At 37.5% G+C, this 27,352-nt stretch overlaps 1 protein-coding gene and 1 long non-coding RNA gene across 4 annotated transcripts in view; one reads left to right on the forward strand and one right to left on the reverse strand.

The window, feature by feature from the left end:
- thsd7ab (thrombospondin, type I, domain containing 7Ab) overlaps positions 1 to 27,352 on the forward strand; it is a 203,216-nt gene that overhangs the window by 38,129 nt on the left and 137,735 nt on the right. The gene's annotated exons all lie outside the window — the stretch shown is intronic.
- On the reverse strand, positions 7,095 to 27,085 carry LOC114141511 (uncharacterized). The gene is made up of 3 exons (XR_003594866.1): positions 26,758 to 27,085; positions 23,261 to 23,267; positions 7,095 to 7,105 (listed from the first exon to the last, which is right to left on the reverse strand). It is a non-coding gene; the product is annotated as an uncharacterized LOC114141511 (long non-coding RNA).

Here is a 27,352-nt window from a genome sequence, read left to right on the forward strand (position 1 = left end):
GTGTCTACCCTCAGGCTGTCTGTAAAATATACATAAGAAACTGTAAAGAACAAAGCTTAAAGTTAATTCTTTGAAACATTTATTTATCTATTCACTTTGGATCAGCTGAGTATGGTGCAACATTAAAGTACCAGCAAGTTCAGAGTTGGTGTGCTCTATTTTTGAATGCATTTAGTTTAAAGATGTGAATACAACAGGGAATATGGAAATGCCTTCTGACTTATTTTAAGTGTGAACCTTAATTACGGGTTGATAATGTGCAACTAAAACTTACAAAAAGAGTCAAAGAAGACAAAGTAAAACTTTAAACAGGACAGAGTTAATTTCTCCCGCTGGTTCAGATCTTTTGTTGAGGTGTGAAAACATTGAAGCGAACACTGGAACGGACTGAACAACCGGACCAAGACCAATATTTTGAGATGGTTTTGGTCCGTTTCCAAATTAAACACTGCAAAAACACAAAATCTTACCAGGTTTTTTTGTTGTAGTTTCTAGTGCAAGTATTTTAGTAGACTTGAAATAAGACAAAACAAACCAACAAGTAACTTTTAAGGAAGATATAGAAGCTTGTTTTTAGTAAACAATTATTGATGAAAAATTGTTAGTTCTATTAGCAGATTCTTTTACTTAAAACGAAACATTTTTTCCACGTTATAATTGAAATAATCTGCCGATGGAACTAGAACTTTTTCATACTTGTTAAAGGATTTAGTCCTGAGATAATTTAGTTCTTCAAAGACGAATAAGAAGCTGCAGCTGCACAATTATGGTGATTATTTTTTTGTTTTTCTTTGTTTGGTGTTTCTGTTTTTGCACTGGCAGGAGTTGTAACAGGGGAAACATTCATTGTAGACAAAAGGACCCCTGCTGGTGCAGTCTGTGCCTCAAAACTGGAACCGTCTCTACAAAGTGGACTTGGCTGCCATAAAAGACTCCAGTATCTAGCTTGAAAATGGACGATATTAACCTTTAGGGGTGCCTGACTGTAATGATCTCTTGTTTCAGAAGAGCCTGAACATATGGGATCACCCCACTGGGATACTGCTGTTGATAAAGGGAAAATGGAGAGATATTACAGGGAAACAGGGGGGAGATAAAAAGCCTAAGAGAATAGAGTTGATGGAATGGGTGTGAAAGAGGAAGAGATCAGCAAAGACAAAAAAGACTTGGTGTGAAAATGAATGCGGGACAGAGCGACAGAAGTAATAAGCCTTCCTGCAGCGTTCTCTGCTGCCAAACGCAATGATTGATCAAGTCAAAGCTTCGCTCTTTATTAGCACCGATCACACTCCACCAGCAGCAGGGTTTTCCTACACGACTTTTGGGATAAGAGGGAAGAAGACTCTTCAATTTAATCCGGAATTTATTTCCATGTGTCAGCTCTGATTTGCCAACGATATCGCCAGCGTGCCCTGATACGACTGTCGGAATCTGCTTGTCAAAGCAAGAGTCTGACTTTCAAGCTGCCAGCATCAAACGCCGCTCACTGACATCATGCTGGCCTTTGAGGCGTCGCAATCTGAAAAGAAATGCAGTTTGATTGTTTCACTGCCAACCCAGTTTTAGATTTAAAAACTTCGATTTCCACAGGGGATGCCGAGCAAATGCAGCAACATCAGCAGAATTGTGTAAGGAAAGAGACATTTTCCTCTTTTTTTGTGTCATGTTCTCCACAAACACTATTTTATCCGATCAGAACTTCATATTCCTTCATATTCTTTGTGGTCTGTCTGGTTCTGAAGGGTTTGATTTGCTAAAAAAACAAAAAACATTGTGCTTAATGTGATTGTTCAGAGCAGCTATTGAGCTGCTTTCATCCTTCACCTACTGGAAAGCCTTTGAAAAATCATTTTCAAGGCCTGTCTCATCTACAAAGTGCAGCCCTACTGCTGGCGGAAGGATAATACACCAGTCAACAAACCCGAAAAAATTTCAAGATTTCAATTTCTTAATTGATATTTCTTGGTTTATTAGGTATTTTTAGATTAATCTGTTCTGTTACAGCCTTCAGTTTGCTGAGTTTTTCAAAATGGCTTTAGATCAAAGAGTGGCGCTTTATATTTTCCATTCTATGAAAAATGTCTCCTTACTTCACACACAGAAAAAATTGACCATGTGATTTCTGGCTTCTTCAAACTGTAAATGTTGTATGTTAAAAAGAACTTTAGGCATTTGACAACGGCCACTTGCTAATGGCTGAAATTGGCAAATACCTCAGACACTGTTTAAAAACGCTCATAAATACTTATTTTAATAGTTGAAACACCATCTATACCTCAATATGCATCAATATGCTGAGTGGAAACCGTCTTTTCACTATCGCAGAAGATGAGCTCTGTAGTTATCCTTATCTCCGCTCTTGAGGGTAAAGCTAATCAGTGCCAACAGTTCATTGCTGCTTTGCAAATGCCATCCTATAGTATGACAAGCAGCATTGTGCCGTGGTATTTCACCTCCACAATCTGCATTTCCTTCCAGATGTTTTAGATATTCTGCAAGAGAAGATTTGCAAAACTGTTGGCACATTCTTTCCTAGTCACATAGTTAGAGGTGACCTATTATGCTTCCTTGATCATGTTAGGATAGAGCTATGGGCTATACAAAACAGATGATCACATTTTTTGTGCAAAATCATTCTTAGATAACGAGTTTTAGTCTTCCCAGTTCTGCCTGTTTTGAGCTCCTTTCAGAATGAGCTGTTTCAGAATTAGCTGGGTTGCTAGGTGACGGGTAGAACCCTGCTGCGGTTGCTAGGTAATGATCTACACTTTGCTGGGGTTACTAGGTGAGGGGTCATGCCTGCTGATTTGTGATGTTACGTTCCGAAAGTTTTTGAAACGGCTAATTTTCCAGACACCAAAAAACGTGAACTTGTTGCCAAAAAACAACTGGGAGGTTTTTTAAAATCCCTTTGGCTGTTTTTAGAAGCAGTGAAGACCAAATGGAAGGACATAAAAAGTGAATTTTGAATGATAGATCCCCTTTAAATTAGTGTTGGTGTTACTGTTTTGATGTTTTAATGTACTCCTTAAACATGATTGTTTAAAGAAGATGATTTTTGGCCGAACCTCAAATAATTCACATTATTTTGTGAAGAAAACCTATCGGCTTTGGATCTGATGATGTTTTGTCACATTGCAACAGCTCCCAATGTTCCCATCTATCTCCAGTTTATAGTTGCATCGTTAGATATTGGGCCATTTTGTGTCCCAAGTCAGATTAAAATCTAGCATCTTTCCCTCCTCCTTTCCAATATCTTGCAGTGAAATAAGATCTTTAAATCTTCGCTTGTATGAGCTGTAAATTGTTCTGTACATTGGATGTAAAAGTCCACATATCTGTTGAAATTCCAGGTTATAGTGATGTAAAAAATGAGACCATAATAAATAATTTTAACACCTTTTCCATCTTTATTGTGGCTTGCATGATGCACAGTTTCAGCCTTATTTCTTGGGAACACACACACCCTCAGTAATGGAGAATATGAATAATGTCTCTAAACATTTATTGGTGTTCACAGCGCTGATCATTATATCAAACAGTATTTATAAAGAACTCTGCAGCAGAGTCACCATTTCCCTGAGGATGTATCAGTCCTTTCCACTGATATTAAAGGACCTGATGGTGTTAATAAAGACGGTGCTAAATGACTTATAAATTTTTCTGATGACAGTTTTGAAAGCAGCCCTGACCTACATTCACAAGCTGATGGGCAATATTAAAACCAATAGTGGAAAGATGAAATGACTCACATTACTTCTGAACTAATCTAACTTTTATTAATATTGAAGTTCTTTTTTATTAATTTAGCCCTAAATTAAGCATCCCCACAATGAAACTCCCAACATATTAAATGTCAATCTCCATGATCCTTCTCTCTTATGGGTCCCTTTTCATAAATAGAGTTATTGCTCCTGAGCAGCTTTATAACAGTTTTTAGTTTTATGTCATTGTGACTTTTTGTTTGTCTTTGCTGTTCAAAGCACCGACTTGGAAGATATTTTCTTAAAACAAACATCTCAAGTGTTCCCTGTTTTCTATTGTACTAATAGTGGAGCTAATTATTTGTTTTGCGCTTTTGCTAACTTTAAAAACATTTAGCGCTCTTAGCGTCCTCTTAATAAATGTTTCTGGATCAATTCTAAAGCGCTAATTTCCTTGGCTGTTTTTTTTAACATTCAGTTAACCAAAACGTCAACACAGATGTTGAACTTTATTTATCGACTATCAGGAATTTTTCGAGTAGTTAGATGTGTTTCAGGCTCTTATTTTGAAGTGTAAGAAGACTGTTTACGCAGCACTTCCTTTTTACCATCTTCTCTCTTTTTTTCTTTGCAAACCAGAAACATACACAAACAAAAGAGAACAAGGATTGTGTTTTTTTAAGGGCAAATCTAATTTGAATTGAAGTTGGCGCTCTAGAATTAACTAAAGTAATGTTTATGATTAGCTTTAGGGTTAGCACAACAAACTTTTTAACTACTGCCTGCTACTGTCTTTGTTTTGTAATCCAGAGTGAGGCATCTTACAATATATCTTATAAGAAGCATATTGTCTTTCTTTTTTGTAAAATATTCAATGAATACTAACTATTATTCTCTTCAACAAACCATAATCTGACTTGGCTCCTTGGTAGCTTTATGCAAATCTATTCATAGGTTTTCTTATCTTTGGCAAACTATGAATCTCTGAGAATTACTGTTATTTTAGTTCTGTAGGTACAACAGTATCAGATTTTAAATACTAAGCACAAACAGATTGTACATGTTTCAAATTGACTCCTGGACAATCTGATGATCGCCGGATCATTCTGTTCCCTTCGTTTCTTCTGTGTTACTGTTACCAATATTGGTAGCTTATAATTGTTATCTTACTATCATTATTATCATTAGTTGTTTTGTTTTTTTACATTTTATTTATTATTATATGTAACCTTTCTATGTTCGTCTCAGGTCCAATAGGTTGATTTCACAACAGGTTCATTGTATTTATTCTAAGAAAAGATTAAATCAAGTTGGTGGTTAACATCAGTCCAGCAGCTTCTGCTCTTAGACATTAAATAAAATATAATAAATGACTCTAAACAAACTACAGAGCTCCCAATGAGGAGTTGAAATCAGTTAACAGCAATTAACATTTGTAAAATTAAACATAGCTAAAATGGACGACATTAATAATGATAGCAGTTAAAAACGTATACAAAGCAGAACAAAATTACTTCTGAAACACTACAGTATATATTATTAAATTTGTCTAAAATATATGTGAAAATTTAGTTGTAAAGACAACGCAGAGCCGATACTACAACAACTTGTTCACTAAACAAAAATATATTCCAAGAATAAATATACAAATTTGGACAAACTTCACATCTACGGATAGTATTGTTAAAATAAAACCCTGTGTGTGTGTGTGTGTATATATATATACGTATATGGTATATATAAACACAGATTAAGAAGAATTTATAGATGCACATTGGCAAGGAGTTGGTAATCATTTTGATGTATGTCTAGTTGTGAATTACAGTTGTCATTGTTACTATTATTATTATCTGTAGATTTTCTTGTCTTGAAATTAGTTAGTTTATAACCATCTTGTGTATGTTATATAATTTATTCGTTGGCTCTGTAGCACAGTACATTGAACAGGAACATGAATATTATAACATGGTTCTAATTACACATTTTTGATAATTATTGAGTCAGTAGGTAATATGTTTAATTAAACCGAGATAAGAGGCTGGGTTAAGTTAAGTGTTCACTTCTTCCTACTCAAACAGAAAAGTAGGGATAAACTCATTATTTTGTTCTTGGTTATTTTCTGATTACTTGTCTTGTTTTTAAAAACCTGTTTGAAATAAATCAAGTCACATACTGTTAAAATTCACACTATAGTGCGTGAAAAAATATGCAGCCATTAATTTGTTATTATCGTCTGTACAGAGTCCAACATGTGAGTGAGACACATCTGGTCTGCAGCATCATTAACCCACATTTATTCCCAGATTGTAATGCCCTCCGTGGGATACACAGACTAATCCCAAACACCCACTCACTCTCACTCACTCAGATGTTAAATTCATTCACATTTTTTCCTCTCATCTGCTCGGTTGTTTGTTCACGAACACATTGAGCCACAGCTAGCATGCAGCAAACTCCCTGTTAATACTGTGTGTGCATGCAGCACCTATGGGGGCTTTCATCATCTTTGTTTCCTCTGTTGTGGTTCAGGATCACAGCAGCTGACCCACCTGGCAGCACTCTTACACCCGTCTGCCCTCCTGTCCCATTCTCCAGCGATTACCACTCTAATCCATATTTAATGGATTCAGCACATTCTCTCCTCCTGTACTGATGCTCGCCCCTGATTAAACCTCCACTTGCAATCCAGATGTTACAACTGGATAGAGCAAGAGGTGAGTGTGTGCAGGACGAGCCGAAGCTGCAGAGCTTCCCCGTCGGAGCCGAGTGAATCCATTGGCTCACAGGGAGGCCCGCTTTTAATAACAGACTCAGACAGGCTATTATCTGAATATGAGTGGAGTCGGAACCTGCTTCTGCTCCAACTCCGGATTCCTGGAGAAACCAGCCAAGGATAAAAGAAAAAGGATTTTAAAGGGTGAATCCCATCTTCTTCCTCTGCTGCTACTACTTATCCCTACAACTATGTTTTGAAATGTTTGTGAAAAGAGTTGTACTAGAATTTTTTATTTTTTCCTCAAATTATGTAATGAAGGAATAAAGTGAATTTTTGCAAGTTGTATACTGCAAAAATACAAACTCTTAGAAAATATTTTGGTCTAGTTCCTAGTGTAAAATATCTCAGTACACTGGAAATAAGACAAAAATAACTTACAACTAACTTTTCAGCAAATATAACAGCTTGTTTTGAGTCAATAGTTCCTTAAGATTGATGAAATAGAAGTGGCAGATTATTTAACTAACTAACTAACTAACTAACTAACTAACAATAATGCAAATGAACTAACATAACGCTAACTAACTCACTAAATAACGTAATAACAGTAACTAAGTCACCAAATAACTAACATAATAATGCTAACTGAATAACATATTTCACTAACAAGAACATAACATAACATCTTGCATCTTTATGAACAAGTTTTTGTTCAAATACTTCACCAATCTTCTTACAAAACAAACTAAAGTTGGACTAAACTGGACTAAACAGGACTGGTGTGAATTCACTCACACCAGTCCATCTGGTTTTCATCGGACAGACATTTTTAAAATAGAGGACATTGTTGTTGTTGCAGAAATTTCTGATTTATCCTTAGTTATTGTCAGGCCCAGTTTTAGTAATTTTATTGTTTTATTCTTAAAATTGATGGCAGTCGTTCAAATTAAGGATTCAGCTGAAGGATGGAAATGAACAAATGTCACATTTCTAGACTGAAAGCAGGAAATCAAATCAGGGATGCATGGAGATATTTCTGGAAGCTGCATATCCTTCTTGTTGTTGTCATCTTGGCTCTGCTGCTGTTAGTGGGTGTGAGCGTCATGTTTGTGTGCGATGCCATGCTCAGTGGGTCCATCTCCTCCAACTCTCCCGCTATGTTCACCTGGAGGCCTGCAGCTCTGAAATCAAAGGACAAAAACAGGGAGCTGTGTGCTCATTTATCTCACTGCTTTCAGATGGAAGGTGGCAGATTTTTTTGCAGCTCATCCCCCCTGATGTGATCAGAGCGCTGTGGTGTGTGTGGTGTGGGTTGGTGCGTGTTTACCTTCACCTTGGACCTCCTCCACCTGATCTCTCCTGCAATGATATTGTCTCTTCAGCTTGCTGTGAGGCATCCATTAGCTGCTTTCTCTCCGCTGTAAGACTGAAAGATTTCAGCATCGCCTCGCTTTTCCTTGAAGGCTTTGTTCTTTTTTGTGAGCTAATTTGTGATGGAAACTGAACCAGTGGGTGGCTCATTTATGGGTAATGATATTCCTTGTGGTGCCACTTCGTGTTATCTCTCTGGCAAAGATGACAGACAAGGTAGCAGTAGGAGAATCAGATAAGAGCGACGCGATAACCCACGTGTTCAGTGCAGGTTTGGCGGTCCCTGTGCAATCCTAATCTATTCAGGTAGGAGGTTTTAAATAGATGCAGCTGTACTCACATAATGTCCTGTAATCTGGATTAAACTGTATCTTTGGACAAATTGAACAATAAATTTAAAAAATGTAAAACTTGCAAAGATCTTTTTTTTTTTAATTTCTCTAGGGTTTTGATGCCATACCTATAAAATAAATTAGTATTTGTTTAATCACAAACTGTTAAAACTGAAGTATGTTATTTAAAAAACATTTTTTTACATATATAGTAAAGCATGAGACAGATAATCTGTGCTATGTAGTAACAACCAATCAGAGCCAGGAGGAGGGTCTTAGCGCTGTCAATCACCCTAGATGAATGCTAAAGCTAGTTAGCATGGCAACCAATGATGGTGGTTAATTGACAGCGCTAAGACCCTCCTCCTAGCTCTGATTGGTTGTTTTTGGTCAGGAGTGGTGTGTTTCTTTAGACAGCAATAGCAGCACTGGGAGAAGTTGGAGGAGATTGATCTTTTCAAAGATTTTCTGTCTCATATTAAACTGTTACAACATGGTGACAGTTCAAACAAATATGTGGATAAAAGGCTTAAGAAGAAAACCTAAAGTCTGGTGACTTGCAGAACTTTTGTTTTTGAACAATATTAGGATGCCACATGTATGCAGATCTAGCTCTGCGGCTGTGCTGAATGCGATATGACGGTGAGTAGGCGGCACTGCGCTGCACGCTGACTAACTGCATCCAAACGCCCTGAGTAGACGTGTTCATGGTTTTATTGCAACATTTCCAAAACAGCGCCACCCTTCACACTAGGAGGAACAAAGACAATGACTTAAGAGATTAATATTTTCATTTCAGGTTGTATAAATTTATTTCTGTGTTGTTATTGCAGGGGCAATTTCAAGTTAGGTAATTCATGAGTGTTTGTTAAATGGGATAAGTGGTCCTGAGCCTGGTTTAGGTGTATCCAGATTTGTGGAAAGTCCCATTATGTCATTATAAAACAGGCAGGCTTTACATATTTGATGTCCTTGTGCTGGAAAGGTCTGCGCTTGGTGTACATCTACCAGTGGAAACATTGTTTTACCGCCTTTAAGCCTTTAAATTTAAAGGTTTGGTCTTAACCCAATGCTTGTGTCATTGTGACCAATTCAGAAAGATTTCTCTCTGGGCTGTTACAAAATCAGTGCTGTAATTGCAACCTACAAAACAGATAAGATCTTTCTTAACAAGTATTGATGTTGTAATGTGTTGCATATTCGCAGATGCACTTTGTTTGGCCAATTCAATTACTTCTCTCTGGCTGTGTCCTTTATTTTTTCCAGCTTACAGTTAACAGAAGTGATTAGTAGTTTGTCACAGCCAAGGCAGCCTGTCTTGGCTTACACTAAGCATATGTGTCTGACCACAGCGCCATATGGGAGTGATGGCAGCCGACCCATCACTCATGCAGCTGAACAGCTCTGAAGGCACACTAGATCTGCTACTGTGTGACAGAGCATTGGCACTTGGTGTTGTTGGACAGGGATTTATGCTACTTCTGAAGTGTACAAACAGTCACTTGCTGTTATTGATTTGCCCTCTGGTCAATCCATTAACCTCAAGTAAATTATGTCCCCAGGTAGACTCTGTGGAAATCTCACTTCTAAAGGAATATGATCAATCCCAGAGCTTGAAAATGATTTCCCCTCCCCCCCCCCAATAGGTTAGTGTTAATTATAGACGCTGATTGTTCTCACCAAAGCATAGGGCCAGGAAGTTGAAATTTTGTCATAATAAGGCGTTTTTTTCTCCCCACCCCCATCATGTGCAACTCTTAAGCTCAAAGCTGCAGAGAGTTAAATTTATATTTTACTCTCTGCTGGAACCTTTTCGCATTACTGTAAACATTAATGTGTTTTTCTAAATGTTTTTGTGTCAATAGTGGTAGATAGAATAGGAAGACATGCAGCAAATGGTCTGTGGTTGGAAACTGAACTGGTGACAACTGTGTTAAAAGTGACCTATTATACTTCCTTGATCAGGCTAGGATGGGTCTATGGGCTATACAAAATGTTTTCATTATATTTTTTGCACAAAATAATTCTTAGATAATGAGATTTTAGTCTGATCAGTTCTACCTATCTTGAGCTCCGTTCAGAATAAGATGTTTTTGGGCGTCTTGTCACTTTAAATCTGAATTAGATGCTGCTGGCAATGCACCCCAACAATGACACTCGCACATGAAAATAGCTGCAAACAGATGTGCAATTATACAACTGTACATTTTTGAAAAACAGAACCAACAAGACTGTAGCTAGTGATTTCTAAATGGCATGTCAACAACAAAACTTGTCTTTTCCAGCAGCCATTGTACAGGACATTGGTTAAATGATACCAAAATCCAAGGTTTTTGTATGTGTAAAAAGGCTGCGTGTAGAAGAGAAAATATTACTACCCTGAATGTTACCACCACCTGGGAAAACATGGTGGTGGCAGCATCATACTATGGGAGAACAACCCTTAATGAACAGGGAGAGCAACAAATTTTAAAAATGTGTACCATTTTTTATTCCATTCTTCCAGCGGGTCCCTCACTTCAAATCTTATTAAAATACATCAGCGTTTGTAGCTTTAAGATGACAAAAGGTAAAAAAGTTCAATATTTGTTTAATGCTCTGTGTAATATACAGTATATGATAAATAAAAACAAGTCTTTTAGGTAATGAAACAGCATACCTGTAGAACAAAAAGCCATGAAAATGGTCTGGCAACCATCTCTGAGAAGCAACATAATCTCCCCATCTTCCAATTAACAAGTGAGCAGAGTGTGATGGGGGATCAGAGGAGCACAGACTGAGACGCTGCGGCGTGAGATCTCAGTTTCATCACTTCCACTCAACACCACAGATATTTTCAGTGACGCCCAGCTGGTGGGTTTCTCACCGTGTTCATTTCACGTTTTGTGATTTGATTAGGTGCAACTCCACTTCTCAGTCCGCCGCTTCATTCAGCAGATAGCCACTGATCTCCGGCCAGTTGCCAGACGTGAAGTCATTTCCGTCTCAGACGTAGCCTAGCTGGAATTGTTAACCACCACATGCACCTGTGATATAACCTGAGCCTCCCGCTGATCAGTTATGTTTGCAGTAAGGTTGTCGGATCTCTCAGGTGAGCGTATAGATGGCCTTTATCTGCATCCACGGTTTGACAGTTTTGCTCCAGCTCTGTAAAAAGCAGACAGTATTGTCAGTGCTCCATACCCCGCGCTTCTTTTATCTCACAGGGGTGCCTTGAAGGCGGTATTGCTCCCATTTCTTCTCACTCAATCGGCATCGAGCAGCTCCTATAAATTATTCAGGGCTTCCATTCTTATAGTAGCACAGCTGACATTGAGCTAGTTGTGTGTTGCACTAGGATCCCCCTATGCAGAAGGCCTTAAATGTGACATAGAAGGACATTTATACTTTAAGGATGAAACAATTCATTGTAATTGATTGGTTATTGAAATATTTGTCAACTAATTTAGAAACCAATTACTGGTTAACTGGCGTATACAGACTCAAATAAATGGTCATTTACTGAAAAAACAAAACACTCAGAGCTGAAATTAATCCAAAAGAACATCTGTGCTGTATGGTTGAAATGATTAATCGTGATTAATTGTGAATAATCGTGATTAATCAGTTATTGACAATTGTCAACTAGATCAGTAACTGATTCATTGTTAACTGGAGTATACAAGCATAAAGAGTGGCAATTTACTGGGAAAAAAACACACTCAGAGCGGTAATTAAGCCAAAAAGGCATCTACGCTGCAGGTTTGAAGTAGTTAATTGTGATTAATTATTGTTAGTTGATTATTTAAATAATTGTCAAGGAATTTATTAATTGATTACTCGTTAACTGGAGTATACAGACTCAAAAAAAGGTAATTTACTGAGAAAACTAAACACTCAGAGCAGCAACTAAGCCAGTATGTTAGCCAACGTATAGAAAATGTAAACATTTTGCACTTAAGATAAAAAACAACCTTTGTTAATTTTTACACACAACTCCTGACGTTTTAATTCACGCAGTTCAAATTCTGTAAAAAACAAAAAATCTCCTATCAAGCACCGGCTACTATTATTAATCAGTTAATTCAAAAACTAATCAACATATTGTATTGATGTGAAGTGAGATTAGAAGTATTATAAGAAGTATTTTTTTACTGCAGATGCTTCCTTTGCTACAAACAATCCAGTAGTGTTGCATTATAGACAATAAAATGTTTATTTTTCTCTTTTTAAAATGAACTGAATTATTTATTTGCATCCTTTAATGGTTTTATAATATTGTATAAAAAGCCTTAAATGGAAAACTTGCAGAATGTGCCTGTTTTTTAGTTTTTTTATCCGATTAATTGCTAACTAGAGCAACCGTGAGTTGCAGCCCTGCTGTACTGTACATTTTATAAAATGCAGAGGCATGTACGCACTGCACAGTAAACATGACATGGAATATTAGTTCCAGTAGATTCCCACTCCTTGCTCACAGAATCAAGGAACACTGAGTGATTCTGACAAGCATGCCCGAATCTCTCTGGTATTATGTGCTCACACCTCCACATGCGGAGGCATTGGCACAAATTAGGGCAAGCAAGAGGCTGGCGTCCTACGGGACAGACAGCTGTCAGTCTGTAGATCTATTCCTGGTTCAGGGAATCTTCACACAGCTGGAGGAGCAACGCTGCCTGACAGGTTTTATAGTAATCAATCATTCCTTCCATTGGCTGCCTCAGCATTTGATATCAGTCACAACAAAACCGATCAGATATTCAGACTGGGTCTGCAATCGCTGCTTTCATGGATCAATGCCAGGCTGGGCGGCTATTTTCCCCAAAGAGTCACAAACGCAACTGGGAATCTTGTGGAAAAGTGCCACCATTTCCTGTATTACTCTGAAGTACTGAAAATTTAATTTCTTATTTTCTTGCCACAGTAAAACAAAAAGAAACCTACAAAACGCAAAATCTTAAAAAACATTTTTGATCTGTTTTTTAGAGCAAATATCTTAGTTCACTCTAAGTAAGACAAAAGTAACTTACAAGTAACTTTTCAGCGAAATATAGCAGTTTGTTTGAAGTAAATTATTCATTTATATTGATGAAAAAGAACAAAGTTTGTAGATTTATTTTTTTTACTTATAACAACATTGTCAGCGTTTTATAATTGAAATAATTTTCTATTGGAACTAGAACTTTATCATAAACATTAAGGAATAATTTACTCTAAATAAGCTGCTATATGTTGCTGAAAAGTTACTCATAAGTTAGTTTTGTCTTACTTTAAATATACTAAGATATTTCCACTAGAAAGTAGACCAGAACTACTTAAGATTTTGCAGTGTAGCCCACCACACTGATAGTATACTTATGTTTTATATATAACCTCTCTGCACAATGCATAGCATCAGCTAATCACAATTCTGCGGTTGTGGAAATTCAAAATCAAGTGATGCTCACATTTTTCGCACTAATTCATAATTACGGGTTTGTAGCTAATTTTCCTTTAAAATGTTCAAAAACACCAGGTTTATGTAATGCTAGCTCCCACATCGAGGTGGCAATATTTCTTACTTTTATGTCACTGCTGTCTCCGCCTTATTGAATAGTCTGTGATCGATGTGGCGAGTAGCAAAAAGTCACATTTACCATCAAACATAAATGCAAATTTTGTAAAATTCCTTACAGATATTTCTGAATTAGCGTCACAAAAACCAACTACGAAATCCTGAGGGACTGAGAAGATGCTCAACATTATTTGGACACAGATGCAGACACAGATATTTAATATTTTAGCACTTTGTTAATAGATTTGATCAAAAAATTCTGGGTGAACAGATGCTGGAGTGAATGCTGCAATCTGAAACTGAAATATAAACTTTAAAATTGAGCTTATACTACTGCGTGATAACCAGAATCAATTGGAATGCATGCATGATTGAATCTAAATTATATATATATATATATATATATATATATATATATATATATATATATATATATATATATATATATATATATATATATATATATATATTGCTTTATTGTGAGTTTATAAATAAATTCATTGAAATTATCACGAACATTGTGGATGTTGACATGGCTGAATGTGACTTTTAAACCAGAAGACGGCGGACAGCTGCTTTCTCGTGCGACAGGTCTGCCTCTCCTCTCCAGAGCAGCACTCTGTGTAATTTATTCATTCTGCGGACCGAGGTCAGGTAGAGGTAGTGCCGGATCCCTTGGAGTCTTCCTTTATAATGACTTTTTTTCTGGGTGGGGCCGCTTCACGCGGAGTAAGTGTGCTTCGGCGAGGCTCTGCCCCCTGCACTCTGCAGAGTAATGAGACATTTCCAGCCGTCGCGGCGGCCAAATTGACAGCGTCACAGGCTGGTGCTCCTCCAGGAGGTCTTGTTAGGATGTTGGGCTATAATTGCACCGCATTTTGGCAAGGAGGAAACATGAAGTAAAAAGGGCAGGAGAGGAACACGGATGCAGTTGATAATGACTAAACATGTATTTTTGTCATGACGGATCGGTTTTTTTTAATTGTCTTTATGCAACGCTAACTGGCAAGAGTGAAACATACGGCGTAAATTCTGCGCACAAATCAGAAGCTCTTAAATATCTTGCTTTCATTTTGTGAATTCCTTCTTTTTATTATATTTGAGGAGGTGAACTCTTCCAGTTCAAATCAGGCTCTGCACCATGAAACAGATCGGTGAAGGTTACTAAAATAAATGTCAACTCATGCTAAAAAGAGAAATATTAACACAGATTTGGAAGATTTGACCAAACAAATTGATCAGCTCAATTTGTGCACTAGTGCAAATATCTTGGTACATTTAAAATAAGATGAAACCAACTTACAAGTGACTTTTCAGGAAGATATAGCAGCATGTTTAGAGTTAATAATTCTGTAATATAACAAGACATTTTCCACATATTACAAGTGAAATAATCTGCTAATGGAACTAATAATTTTTCATCAATAATAAGGAATTATTGACTTAAAATAGTCTCTAATTTCTTGCTGAAAAGTTACTTAGGAGATAGTTTGGCCTATTTTAAATGTACCAAGATATTTATACTAGAAACTAGACCAAAACTACTTGGTAAGATTTTGTGTTTTTGCACTTGTTTTTATGAAATACACCTTTAATTTACTTATTTATTTTTGGCAGTGTGGTCTTTATTTATTAGCAGTTTGACATGAAGAAGGGCAGCGAGAGAAAACGAGAAGCTGTTTAGCAGAAACATTTCTGACTTCTCCCTGTCGTGAAACCTGAAGGCTTCCCGGTTGTTTCACCTCCTGATTCTCTGTTTTCATCATCCTCTTCAGCTAAGATGAAGTAAAGGGAAGCTTAAAACGCTGACAGAAGGCGGCGGGTCATCGTGGTTGGACAGTCACAGTCTGTCTGATTTGGCCTGCAGAGAGCAACGAGTGTGTGCACGCCTGCATGCATGCGCTATGTGTGTAAGTTGCGAGTGAAACTTGGCTGCAGTATGTGCGTTCTCGTTCCAACACCTCCCACTTCCTGACTGCTGCCGCTACATTAGAGTCCAAGAAGGATCTCCGTAGGTTCTCCTGTGCCTCAGAGGGCTTCCTCTGCCCTGAAAGGGTTAAATCCTGAAATATATTGGTGGAATATTGGCAAAGTTTGTGTACATTTGTAAAGGAAACAACTAGTGATTAAGTGAATAAATCTATAAACCTAAATCTGGCAGCAACAATTAGCCCAATAAGGGGTTCTACTCTCTTTTCTTAAACATACAAGCCAAAGTTAATCATTTTGTTTTGTGATTACTGGGACGTTTTTGAGAGGATTGAGTGTTTTGATAAAACAGTTAAAATTAAATTATTCCAATTGTGATGCAGGGTTTCCCACAGTGGATTATATTTATTACAATCTGTTTAATAATTTTTTTTATTATAACATACATAAATATAAAACCTCCCCAATGTTATGTTACATCTCAGTAAGCACGGCCCGTTACCTAGCAACCTAATCTGAGCTCCGGCTCATTTGCTCAACTAATTTTACCGCCGTATGTGCTGTACAATGGCTGCTGGAAAAGAGAAGTGCTTTCTTGTTGACATGCCATCCAAAAACCACGTGTGTTCTTGTTGGTTGTACAGGAGGCTCCACTTCTGCTTTTCAAACCTGTACGGTTTTATAATTGCACATTGTTTGTAAGTGTTGAGTTGGGGGCCGAGGCCCGCAGTGGCTTATTTTGGTTTTAAAGTTGCTACTTCATTATTGCAGATACAGAAGCTTTTAGTGAACTCTTTAAGTTGCTCTCAAGTATCAGTTTCACTTGTAGCATTAGCTTGTAGCGTTAGCACAGCTAACAAGTGTGCAGCCTTCACCATCTTGTTTTTCCTGTATATTTGCCTCGTAGGGAAGGTCAGAAAAATTCTTATGTTTGCTTTGTGTTACAGGACGTTGCCTGTTTCTTCTGGATTTACTCATTACGTTAGCAGAGTTTAAAACTTTCAGCAGCAACTCAATGTTTCTATTGATGTTGGCGCAAATGAAAAATACAATTATAATCAATTATATAGAGATATTGATTATTTTGACATTCATAGTGACTAGGCATAATAATAAAGTAATAAAACTGATGGCAGGGCTTTTTTCTGAACAGTCATAATCACCTCTGGTGTTACGAGCTGCTTTGTGTCTCTCATGATTTATTGCTGTATTTTATTACACCTGGCTTTAAATGCTGCACTGAACAGTATTCATCTATTAATTTCCTGGTTTTAATACCAATAATGTTCAAACCAGACGGCGATGTTCTAATTTCTGAACATGCCCCGTTATTGAGCAGTATTGGAGTTAATGAAAGGCTCCATTTCACTGATATGTGTTTACAGAACCTGAATTATCTGAATCATTACCAAAACGTTGTTTTGATTTAGCTTACACGGAGCTAATTTTAGACGTCTTGTTTTAAGACGCCAGGCTGCAGAGCCGCCCCACCTCTCCAGTGTTGCTCTCCTATTGGATTGTGATGTAAAGCATGGTGCATTGTGGGAGGTGGTAATCTAATCCGTGCTGCTGGCCCTCCTGAGGGCGCAGGATCTTGGTGCGTGATTGGACCATTTATCTCAATATCGTGACAGCAACATCATCAAGGCGCGGCCCCTCGGAGCAACGGGTGCGCCCGCACAGAACAACACATGCAGATACGCTGTCACATACACACTGCAAAAAAAATAAAAAATAATAATAATAAAAGAAAAATGCACCTGTGAGATTTCACTTCTCTCTCAAGTGGATCCCACTCCACTCGTGTTCAGGCTCCTCTTCACGCTGCCTGGAGTAAATTCATTCACACATTGTCTCTGCTTTTCTATCCACATTCAGAAAATCCACACAGCTTGAGCTTAACCTAAAAAAACACTAAAGATTATCCAGCTACAGCTTCATGCTCTTTCCAATATATTACAAGGGATTTTCAGACGCAGATGAGAAAATGTAGATGTATGTCAAACTGGTGTGATATAGAGAGGGCAGATGCTGACATCTACACCTGCAGTGCATGACTCAGTAATCCCTCTAAATCCTGCTTATATTTAGAGGCTAGCTTTACAAAGCTAACCTCTCTAGAGCTAACCTCTACAGAGCTAACCTCTATAAAGCTAACCCCTCTAGAGCTAGCCTCTACAGAGCTAACCTCTATAAAGCTAACCCCTCTAGAGGAACATTTACAGAGCTTTATAAAGGCTAGCTTTGTAGAGGCTAGCTCAATAGGGGCTAGCTCTATAGAGGTTAGCTCTATAGAGGCTAGCTCTGTAGAAGTTAGCTTTGTAGAGGTTAGCTCTATAGAGGCTAGCTCTGTAGAGGTTAGCTTTGTAGAGGCTAGCTCAATAGGGGCTAGCTCTATAGAGGTTAGCTCTATAGAGGCTAGCTCTGTAGAGGTTAGCTTTGTAGAGGTTAGCTCTATAGAGGTTAGCTCTAGAGGGGTTAGCTTTGTAGAGGTTAGCTCTGCAGAGGTTAGCTCTATAAGGTTAACCCTCAGTAATAGGTATCATCTATAGGCTGCATGTAAATCAGTTAAACTTCTGTACTATGTTCTTGCTTTGCTTTTCCTTTCTGAAATCATCCCAAACTAAATTACGAGTAAATATTGTTAAAACCAACTAAGGGCCAAGCAGCAAAGAAGCAACGTCACAACAGATTAAACCAATAATTTTATGTAATTTCTAGTCATATGCGCCATTTTATAGCACAATCAAGTAATTGATCATTATATCATTGATAAGTAATTATATCAACCTTCAGTTGATATAAAAATGGTATATTTATCAGACATGACTTAAAAGAAATTTGACTTTGTAATTTATTGCCTTGAAATTGGGCCTCTGTCTCTTTAAGAAGCTCCTGCTCTTTGTGAAACTCTGCTTCCAGGAAGTTATCACAGCACCGGTCCTCTGTTAACCCTTTAATGACATTTTTACCAGCGTTTCGCTGAGAAGCAGCTCCTATAACAACCTCCGCTGATGCGCAGCTTCATCATTTGTTTGCTAATTCCTCTTGGCTAGTCTGAAGGAGCTGAGTGAGGGAGTCATGTTGGAAGTTTACTCTGTGAGGCAGAGGCTTGGTAGGTTGGTATTTGAATAATTCTTTGATATTTTCTATATTTTTTATTTAAGAAAAAGGCAAACATCTAAACTAACCTAATACTGATCATTTAAGTTGCATTTCATGCACAACCATATTTTTGTTTAAATATAAACTAATGAATTATGATACAGTTGGAACATGATAGAATTGTTTTGTTGTATTTATTTGCACTTTTCTTTACAACCGGTCCAGAATCTGTAAGCCATTTGTATAGAAAAATTGGTTTCTGGATCAAAAATCGTTTCTGAATTGTGATTTTAAAAACTGGAAATGCAAAAAGGTTGCTCTACACACCTGTCCTTCTGGCTTCCTAAATGTTTTGTTTCAACAACAACACAAAGAATGTCATAAAAAGTTAGAAACAACTAAATTGTCCATCCATCCATCCATCCATTTTCTGTGCACCCTTGTCCCTAATGGGGTCGGGAGGGTTGCTGGTGCCCATCTCCAGCTACGTTCCAGGCGGGAGGCGGGGTACACCCTGGACAGGTCGCCAGTCTGTCGCAGCAACTAAATTGTCATTTGAATAATTTTTAAAGGTTTGTTCTGATTGAGTCTTTAGGTAGAAATGTGAAGAATCTATTTGCTTTCCCTGCAGAAATGAATAAGACCCAAAGCAGAACTCTCTCCTGTTTATTTTTTGCACAGATTCTGCTGTTGGCTCTAATTCAGCAAAAGGGAATCTGTAGTGGGAACCTGCTGCTAGCTTGCAGGCGTGTCGGGTCGGTAGGTGGTTCCTCCATGTGGCAGTCTGAGCTGCTCAGACAGAATGTGAAATAAGATGCTGCAGCAATTCACAGAACCAGGAAAGAAGCATCCAGCTCTGAAAATTATTCTAAAATATTATTAAACCTGCAGCTTTTATGCACCCAGACTTGTATATCCCCATGTTATCGTATTGTTTGGAGAAGGTCACGACGTAGATTGTTGAGTTGGAAATAGACTCAGGTTGGAGACATCCAGTAGAAAATCTGAGTTGACATTTAAAAACCAGGATATTCTTGCTGGCATTATCTTGGCCAGCTCTCTGGGATTTCCATGATGTGTCGTGCTAGAGGGAGGTGTCTATCTCTGGAAAGCATCTCACTGCCAGAGGACACGGCCTGCAACTGTTGTTGTGGAGTCCACTGGTTGCCAAGACCTGACACAATGGCTTCAAGGTATTATAATGAGGCCTTATATTCTGTAGCAGCCTGATCTGCACATGATTGTGTTTGAGATATGAAGAGTTTGTGCAGGAGGCAAACTAATCTGCAAGATATCAGAACATTTTACAAGGTGACGAGAAGGACAAGAGATGCAGAAATGAAACGTTTTAAACTGAGAATTAATTATGTAACAAGACAAAGCCAAGAAGTGCAACAAGCTAAAGAGCAGACAATATAAACATTGTAAAATTTATTGAAATATGGCAGAATGTGGCTCTATTCTTTATTTAGAAAAGGGAAATTGTTGTATGACTGACTACAACATCTTGTAACTTTTTTATTTTTTGTATTTTATGAAGCTTAACACCTCGGTTTTTCATTATAGTTTAGTTTTATGTCTTGACTTTTTGTTGTATCAGTTAAACATTGTTTAGTTTTTCATTCTTTGGTTAATTTTTAGATGCAGAATTCAAAAAGGTCAAAAGTTCAATTCTCAAAATAATTATTCAATTATTGTTGAATAACCAACTGACTCTGGCGTCTTCGGCAAACTTCTGCTGTCGCCATTTTGCGAACTAACAGAAGCGCTGCCAAGATGAACATGGAGCCATAATTTGCCAACAGATGGCATAAATTTGTTGGAGGAAAAAAAATCTATTTCACATCAATTTGAAAAGCTAATAAATAGATTTATTAACATGAAAATAAAGGATGTTATGTGTATAATTTTAGTATATTTTAGTTACAGTTAGTTTATCCCCATTAGTTATAGTTTTTATTTATTCCAGCTAACAAATATATTTTCCCAATTTCAGTTCATTATTTCGTTAGTTTTAGTTAACAAGGTTAGGTTTGCCTAACCAAACCTCAGATCTGTCATGGTATGTGGTAGAACTGGCGAGGCAGAACGCAGCAGATCCAGGTTGAAATGAATGACGGTGGTTTAATAATAAAATAAGCACAAACAACCCAAAGTCCAGGCAGCACAGCTGAGAGGAAAGGCTAAGGCTCAGCACTGGTAGCAACTGGCAAACTAATAGACATCTATCAACAGACTAGATGGGACAGCTAAATAGCAAGACAGATTAAACAGACGGGTACGACAAGGACCCAACCAAGAAACAAAAACACAGGTGAGTTTAAATACACAGAGGGTAATGGCAGAACGAGACACACCTGGGAACAATCAAGGGGTAGACTGGACGACTCAAAAGACACAGAAACCCAAAATAAACACACAGAAAAACTCAAATCAACACTGAGAAAACTAAATCCTTATAAGATCACTATAAAGTCACTGCAAAAACCAATCAATAAACAATGGATCCACTGATGTCTCCAAAAGGATCCATTAAGCTCATTAACACACGACAATCTCCTGGTTTTAGTGAACAACTTTACATAAAATTATTCTCCAAACTACATTTATCTCCCCAAACAGCAGCAATATCTGAAATTTATATAAAAACTAAAAGAATAAACATGCAGAACAACATTAAAAAGGAGGCTTGATGGACATTTTTAAAAGCCGTTTGGTAACAAAAACCTGCTTTTTTCTTTACTAATATGGTTTTAGTTTAATCAGATTTTTTTTCCCCTTTACTTTTATTTATTGGACTTTTTATTTCTCTTTTTTTCCACATTGTTTTGTGACTGTGTGTTTGTGAAAGGTTCTTCACTTTTAATAAACTTGTATAAGTACTAGTGCTGTGAATCGATCAAGAAATGCTAATGCTAACGGTGTTCCTCAGGGGTGAGTGCTTGGGTCACTTTTGTTTATTATATTTTAGTGCTGTCAGTTGATTAAAAAATGTAATCAGAATAATAATTCTAGCGCTGTTATTAATCACGATTAATCACTATGCTTAACCTATAACTGTGTAACATGAACAAGGTAACTCTGTGGGAAATAAGTTTTTAGATCTATATAGGGAATGTGATAAATCTGCGTTACATTTTTTAGATTAATTGCATCGCTAGCCCTAATAAATACCTTCAAGGACATGACAAGTTTCCACTGAAAATAACCAACCTTAGCTGAAGTGAAATAATTTTTAAGATTGAGCTGCATTAAAGTAACATTGCTGTAAAACCTCTGAACATAAAGAGTTAATTCCTGTAAAGCCATGTATTTTTTAAATATCCCATGTTTAACTCTGATCTATTTAATCCTAATTTAATGTAAATGTTCTCTTCTTTCCCTCACCATCAAGGTGAAGGAAATGCTCTTCAGAAAAACACATATGAGGTGTTATTTTTGACTCTTTCTGTGCGCTGCGAAGCTTAATAGATTTACCCCGATGGAGCAGAGGCGGACTGACAGTATTGAATTGCCAAAGTTAAACACTACAATGTCTCCTTCCAGAAGGAGTGCCACAGTTACTCTGTCAGCAGTTTTTGCAGAAACTCTGAAAGTAATCCCAGTGAAGAATTGTGAGACGTGACAGACATACTTAAACCCTTGAGAAACTTTTACTTTGGGGTTGGATTGAAGCGAGAGCGGAAATCTCAGTGGGAGATTCATGGAAATGTGTGTACGGCTGGATGCTGAACCACTTGACTGATGCAACTTTGTCAAGGAAAGGTGTTAGAAAGTGAAAGAAAAAAACTCCACCCTTTTATTTAATATCAGCATTATTCAGTCCACTGCTGCCATTCATAGGAAGGAACCACAATCTGTCTTAAAATAGATAATTATGTCAACACAAAGGTTATTTTGCATCATTTAAGTCAAGTTTTCACAGAATGGTGCCTTTGCAATTCAGTCAGCACTGAAATCTGAAATCTTTGACAAATCTCCTACACTAAGCTACACATCTGCTGCTTTCTACACTGTAAAACATTTGAAGGTGGTTTTACTTGAAAATGAAAGTCCACCTCCTGCCTTGAAAATGCAACTTAAGTCAACAAGAAAATTGTTTTGATTTTAACTCAGAAATTAAAGTTCATGAAGTTGATTTAACAAGAGACAAGTCGTCTAAACATTGTTTTTAACTTCATTAATCTTGAATTGTGAGTTTTAACTTAATGCTGCGATTTAAAACAAATAATTATTTCACAATATGCAAGAAAAAAAACTGTCTTCACCTCGTTAAAGAGCCACATTTCTCTATTTACTCACAATATCAAGTTAAAATAACAACTTATTTTTAGAATAATTAAAATTCTTGCTTCAAATTGCATGAACCAAATTTCTGATCTGATAGTGAATTTTATTAAACATCACAATGAATTCTGTTCAAAACATTTAGTGTGAACAGGACATTAAAATAAACATTTGTATTAATAAAACACAAGAGTCAGATCGATGTAACGCACGTTCATCTAAAAAAAAACATGCCGCTAAGCATTCTGGGAAATAGTTCCCACTCCTGTCTTCGCATTCACACTATTTAGCTCCACTTTTCTGGTTGCTCCATAAATTTCGCCGCACTTCTTCTCCTGCATACTTTGCGCTATTTTCACCATTTAACTTTTATACTATTCAGCTTGCTCTCCTAACGCCTCCGGCTACGTCTCTTGGTATTCATAACCTTCATACATTTTATAATATTCAGCTTTTTATGAATTTGTCTCCCCATGGGGGAAACCGCTCCATCCTGTGGCAGAATTGAGAATTACAATACAAAATGTGTTTCACAGTGGATGTTTCAGGTGCTGCCTATTAATGGCGATCAATCATCCAGTTTCAGGGCAGTCATGGAGGACACAAGGCAGCGGCCATTTTGAAGTTGGGCAGTTTAACAGCTTTTATGCAGTTTAACACCTGGGAATAATTTGAGCTTTTGACGTTGGTTTTTCCGTGCTGCATGTGGCTGATTTTTTGTATTCACTGTGCTAAACGATGCCTCCAAACAAATGTTGATATTTCAGGAACCATAAAAGGTTTGGATTTCATTCACCCACCGTTTTTATCAGAAGAAATAGGGGAACGTTTATGTCCTTTTCAAATTTTAGGTTTTACATGAGGTTTTTTTTTACATTGCATAGAATATATTACTGTAACTCTACATGCAAGTGGAAGCCTAGATGCAACCATTAGTATTTTAGCTACTTTTAGCCTTTTATATAATTTTACTTTATAAACTGTGGTGACACTAAGGGTTAGGTTAGGAACCACTGTTCTCCAGCAATTTCTAATACCGTTTAGGTGGAATTTTTCCATTATTCAAAAGCTTTTACTCCTCTTCAACAGTTTTTCTGTTATAATAATCCCATTTAGGCACTTTGCAGGATTATAATTTGTTCTGGTGCGTCTGCCTATTTCTTGCATTTCTGCAAGTCTTCAGGAGTTGATTTCAAAAGTTTTGACATCTTCAACAAAAGCATTCAGCATTTTCGCAGGAAATGCACACTTTCCAGTTCTTTCAGTTTTTAAATGCTATCCTAAAAATTCTAGTTTATCTAAGCCGTGGAGGTTTGACTAAATTAATAAAGGGGTAACACAACCTACTACTGTAAGTTTATTTTTCTTAAACTCACATTTAGGTTCAAACTCACTAAATTTATTCAACTTAAAGAGTAGAAGACATTAGACAGCTAAATGCAGCTCAAATGTCTTACAGTGTTGTTAGTCTGTTTACTTCTGATGATTAACTTTGTGCAGCGGTACTTATAATTAAAATTGCTGCTTGGTTTTCACCAGACACTGACTGGTTGTTAATAAAAATGTATTTCAGTCTTCTATGATTATCAATAAATGTTACACATGTGGCCAAAAGGCAAATTTCTGAAATGCAAAACTTTGAGCATATTCAGAACTGCCGATGCTGGAAGATATTCCTGATTCCTATTTTTTCTGAAACAGATTTTACTTTAACAATGATCCATTAAGACTAAAAATGTTAAGATTTTCAAATTGAGACCAGACAAATTCTGCAGCACCAAAATGTGAAGAAGAGTTTTTATATCTGGAATATCTGGAAGCTGCAACGCTGTAATTTATTTTCTAAACTTTCCGGCTGCAGGTCAGGCATGATATCCTTGTTTATTTTTGTGTTGGGTCAATACAGTTTGACGTAGATATAGGCGGCTTCCTGGAAAACCAACTTGAAGTCCCACCTTCCCTCCGCTTGGCCAGGATTGGAGGTTATTACCCGGCCGGATTACAGTGTAATTGGATCCACAACCAGTGCCGTTAGGTTCCCCTCGCTGCTGCCAGGCGATTTCTGTTATTGTGGTGAACATCAGGAGTGGATCCCTGCGGGAAAATAGAGGTCAGATTAGGAGAAATTTGGGCTACAACATCTTTGTTGTTGAGTCTACAAATAGCTGCATACAAAGTACAATATGAGCCGGGAAACAAGCCTCCCTGCTGTTTGTTTCTTTCTTCTGGTATTCTCACTCTCATAAAATGTCACAAATGTTTTGTGTTGCTTTTGCTGTTGGGGGAGCTGGCAGTGCAGCAACCCGTCGACTGGAGGGGTGAATCCACTGGCCGCCCGGAGCTTGTTGGCCAGAAACTCGCTTCACCTCGCTGTCGCCTCTGCCAGCCTATCACACCCCTTCTGGGAAGACGTCTAAGGCCTGTCAGCTCAGATCGAAGTCAACTGGTAAAGAAAAACAGCAAATGAAGCTGCTGATTGGTCAGTGGCGAGGCGGCTCTCGTTTCATTGGTCAGTTTGTGGGAGTGAACGTTGTCGTGTCTGTATCACCTCACTGCTTTCTTGATAAAGAGAAACCAGCACGTTGCCATGTATGCTCATATTTATTTTTATGACAGCAAACCACTTTGGTTTTTTTTACTGCTTTTAGGTGTAAAGTGTGTTTTGTTCCTGCTGATGATGGTTCTAACAGTTCAGGTTCTGCTTACAGTAACATGAAAATATCTCCTTCCCTCTGTGTCTCAGCATCGAAGCAATCTTACACAGTTAAAAAATTTTCTGAAGACTGGCAGCAATTTTGCTACAATCAACCCCACAAGTGACAGTGGGTTGCTGCTTCGTCCCTTAAGCCTGGAGTATATAACTTTTATTAGAAAATATGTTTTTACACATTTGTTAAAACTGTCACCATGTCGTAACAGTAATCTGTGAAACAGTTGACTTCTCCCTGTGGTTTTACAGCCACCTGACGAAATGCACCAGTCCTGGTCAGAAACAACCTATCAAAATTATGAGGAGGGTCTTAGCGCTGTCAATCAACTTGTGTACTCGCTGCTAAATGTGCAAGCGGTGGAGAAACAACTTACCATTCTAAGAAAAGGGTTTATCCACTTCCATAGGTGGCCATGCTAACTAGCTTTAGCATTCATGTTGTGGCTATGTTGTGAACCAGGTGTAGCGTAGCAGAGAGAAAGGAGAAGGGTGTGAGCAGCGCGTACACAAGGCTGAGCGAGAGCTCTAAGACCCTCCTCCTGGTTCTGATTTGTTGCTTCTGACAGCGCGGTGTATTTTTATAGTACTGGGAGCACTGGGAGAAGGTAAAAGAGCTAAAAAATAATTTTGACTCATACTAAACTGTTACATCAGTTTTAACAACTATGTAAATTATATATTTATTTTCAATAAAAGTTGCATACTGTAGCTTTAAAGGGATCCATGACTGAACATGTTGACCTAAATATGTTGTAACTTTCCTCTTGACCTAAAAGTTGCTGTTTCAATCAGGTTTTTCACAAATAAACTTGATTGTTAAAGTTTATCAATATGTACAAACTTCATCACTTCAATGGTGGAATTTCTATCTGTGTTACACTTTGCTCCATTTTTTCACCTGTGCATTGAAATATATTGGTGTTCAATATATTTGTTGAAACAAGCTGGATGATTGGCTACTGAGCTGCTGTTTACTTTATTAACTAGTTAGCACCATTAGCAGGAGCTAATGTGAAACCAAAACAAAATAGAAGATGATAAATCGATGTTTGAAGTAATAATAAAGTAACTTACCGTATTTTTTGGACTATAAGCCACTACGTTTTTCCCACACTTTGAACCATGTGGCTTAAAGCCCGGTGCGGCTTATATATGTACCTTTCCAGTTTTTGTTTTTTTTTACTTTGTGGGCGGGGCTTATAGTGAGGTGCGCTCTATAGTCCGGAAAATACATTACTTTAATATCTCGAGTTAGAAAGTGGAGCTCTCCTTCTTGGTCGGCATTTCCAAGCAGCAGCATCACAAATACCTGATTTTTCCTTCAATTTTCTCCTCATTTTCTTCTTTCCTCATCATTTCTTTAATCAACATGGTTCAAATTGTAAGGACTGAATGTTACTGGAGTTAGCGCTTTAGCACCTAGCATACATCATGTACACAGTTTGCATTGCAGCGTAAACAGCTTCAGTGATTTACACGTGACTATTTATTTTAAAATGTATAAAAACTAAACAGCCTACAGTATTCTTACATCTCAAATAAATAAAGTCTATTGTTACAGCTAGTCATGGTTACAGCTTTAGGACTTGATTCAGTGAGTCTTGCTTACTTAGCTGACGCCAAATTATTTCCCCACATTGTTGGTGATTAATCTTGCTGCCATCC

The sequence above is a fragment of the Xiphophorus couchianus genome, chromosome 3, assembly GCF_001444195.1.
Source record: "Xiphophorus couchianus chromosome 3, X_couchianus-1.0, whole genome shotgun sequence".
Classification (NCBI taxonomy): Eukaryota; Metazoa; Chordata; class Actinopteri; order Cyprinodontiformes; family Poeciliidae; genus Xiphophorus; species Xiphophorus couchianus.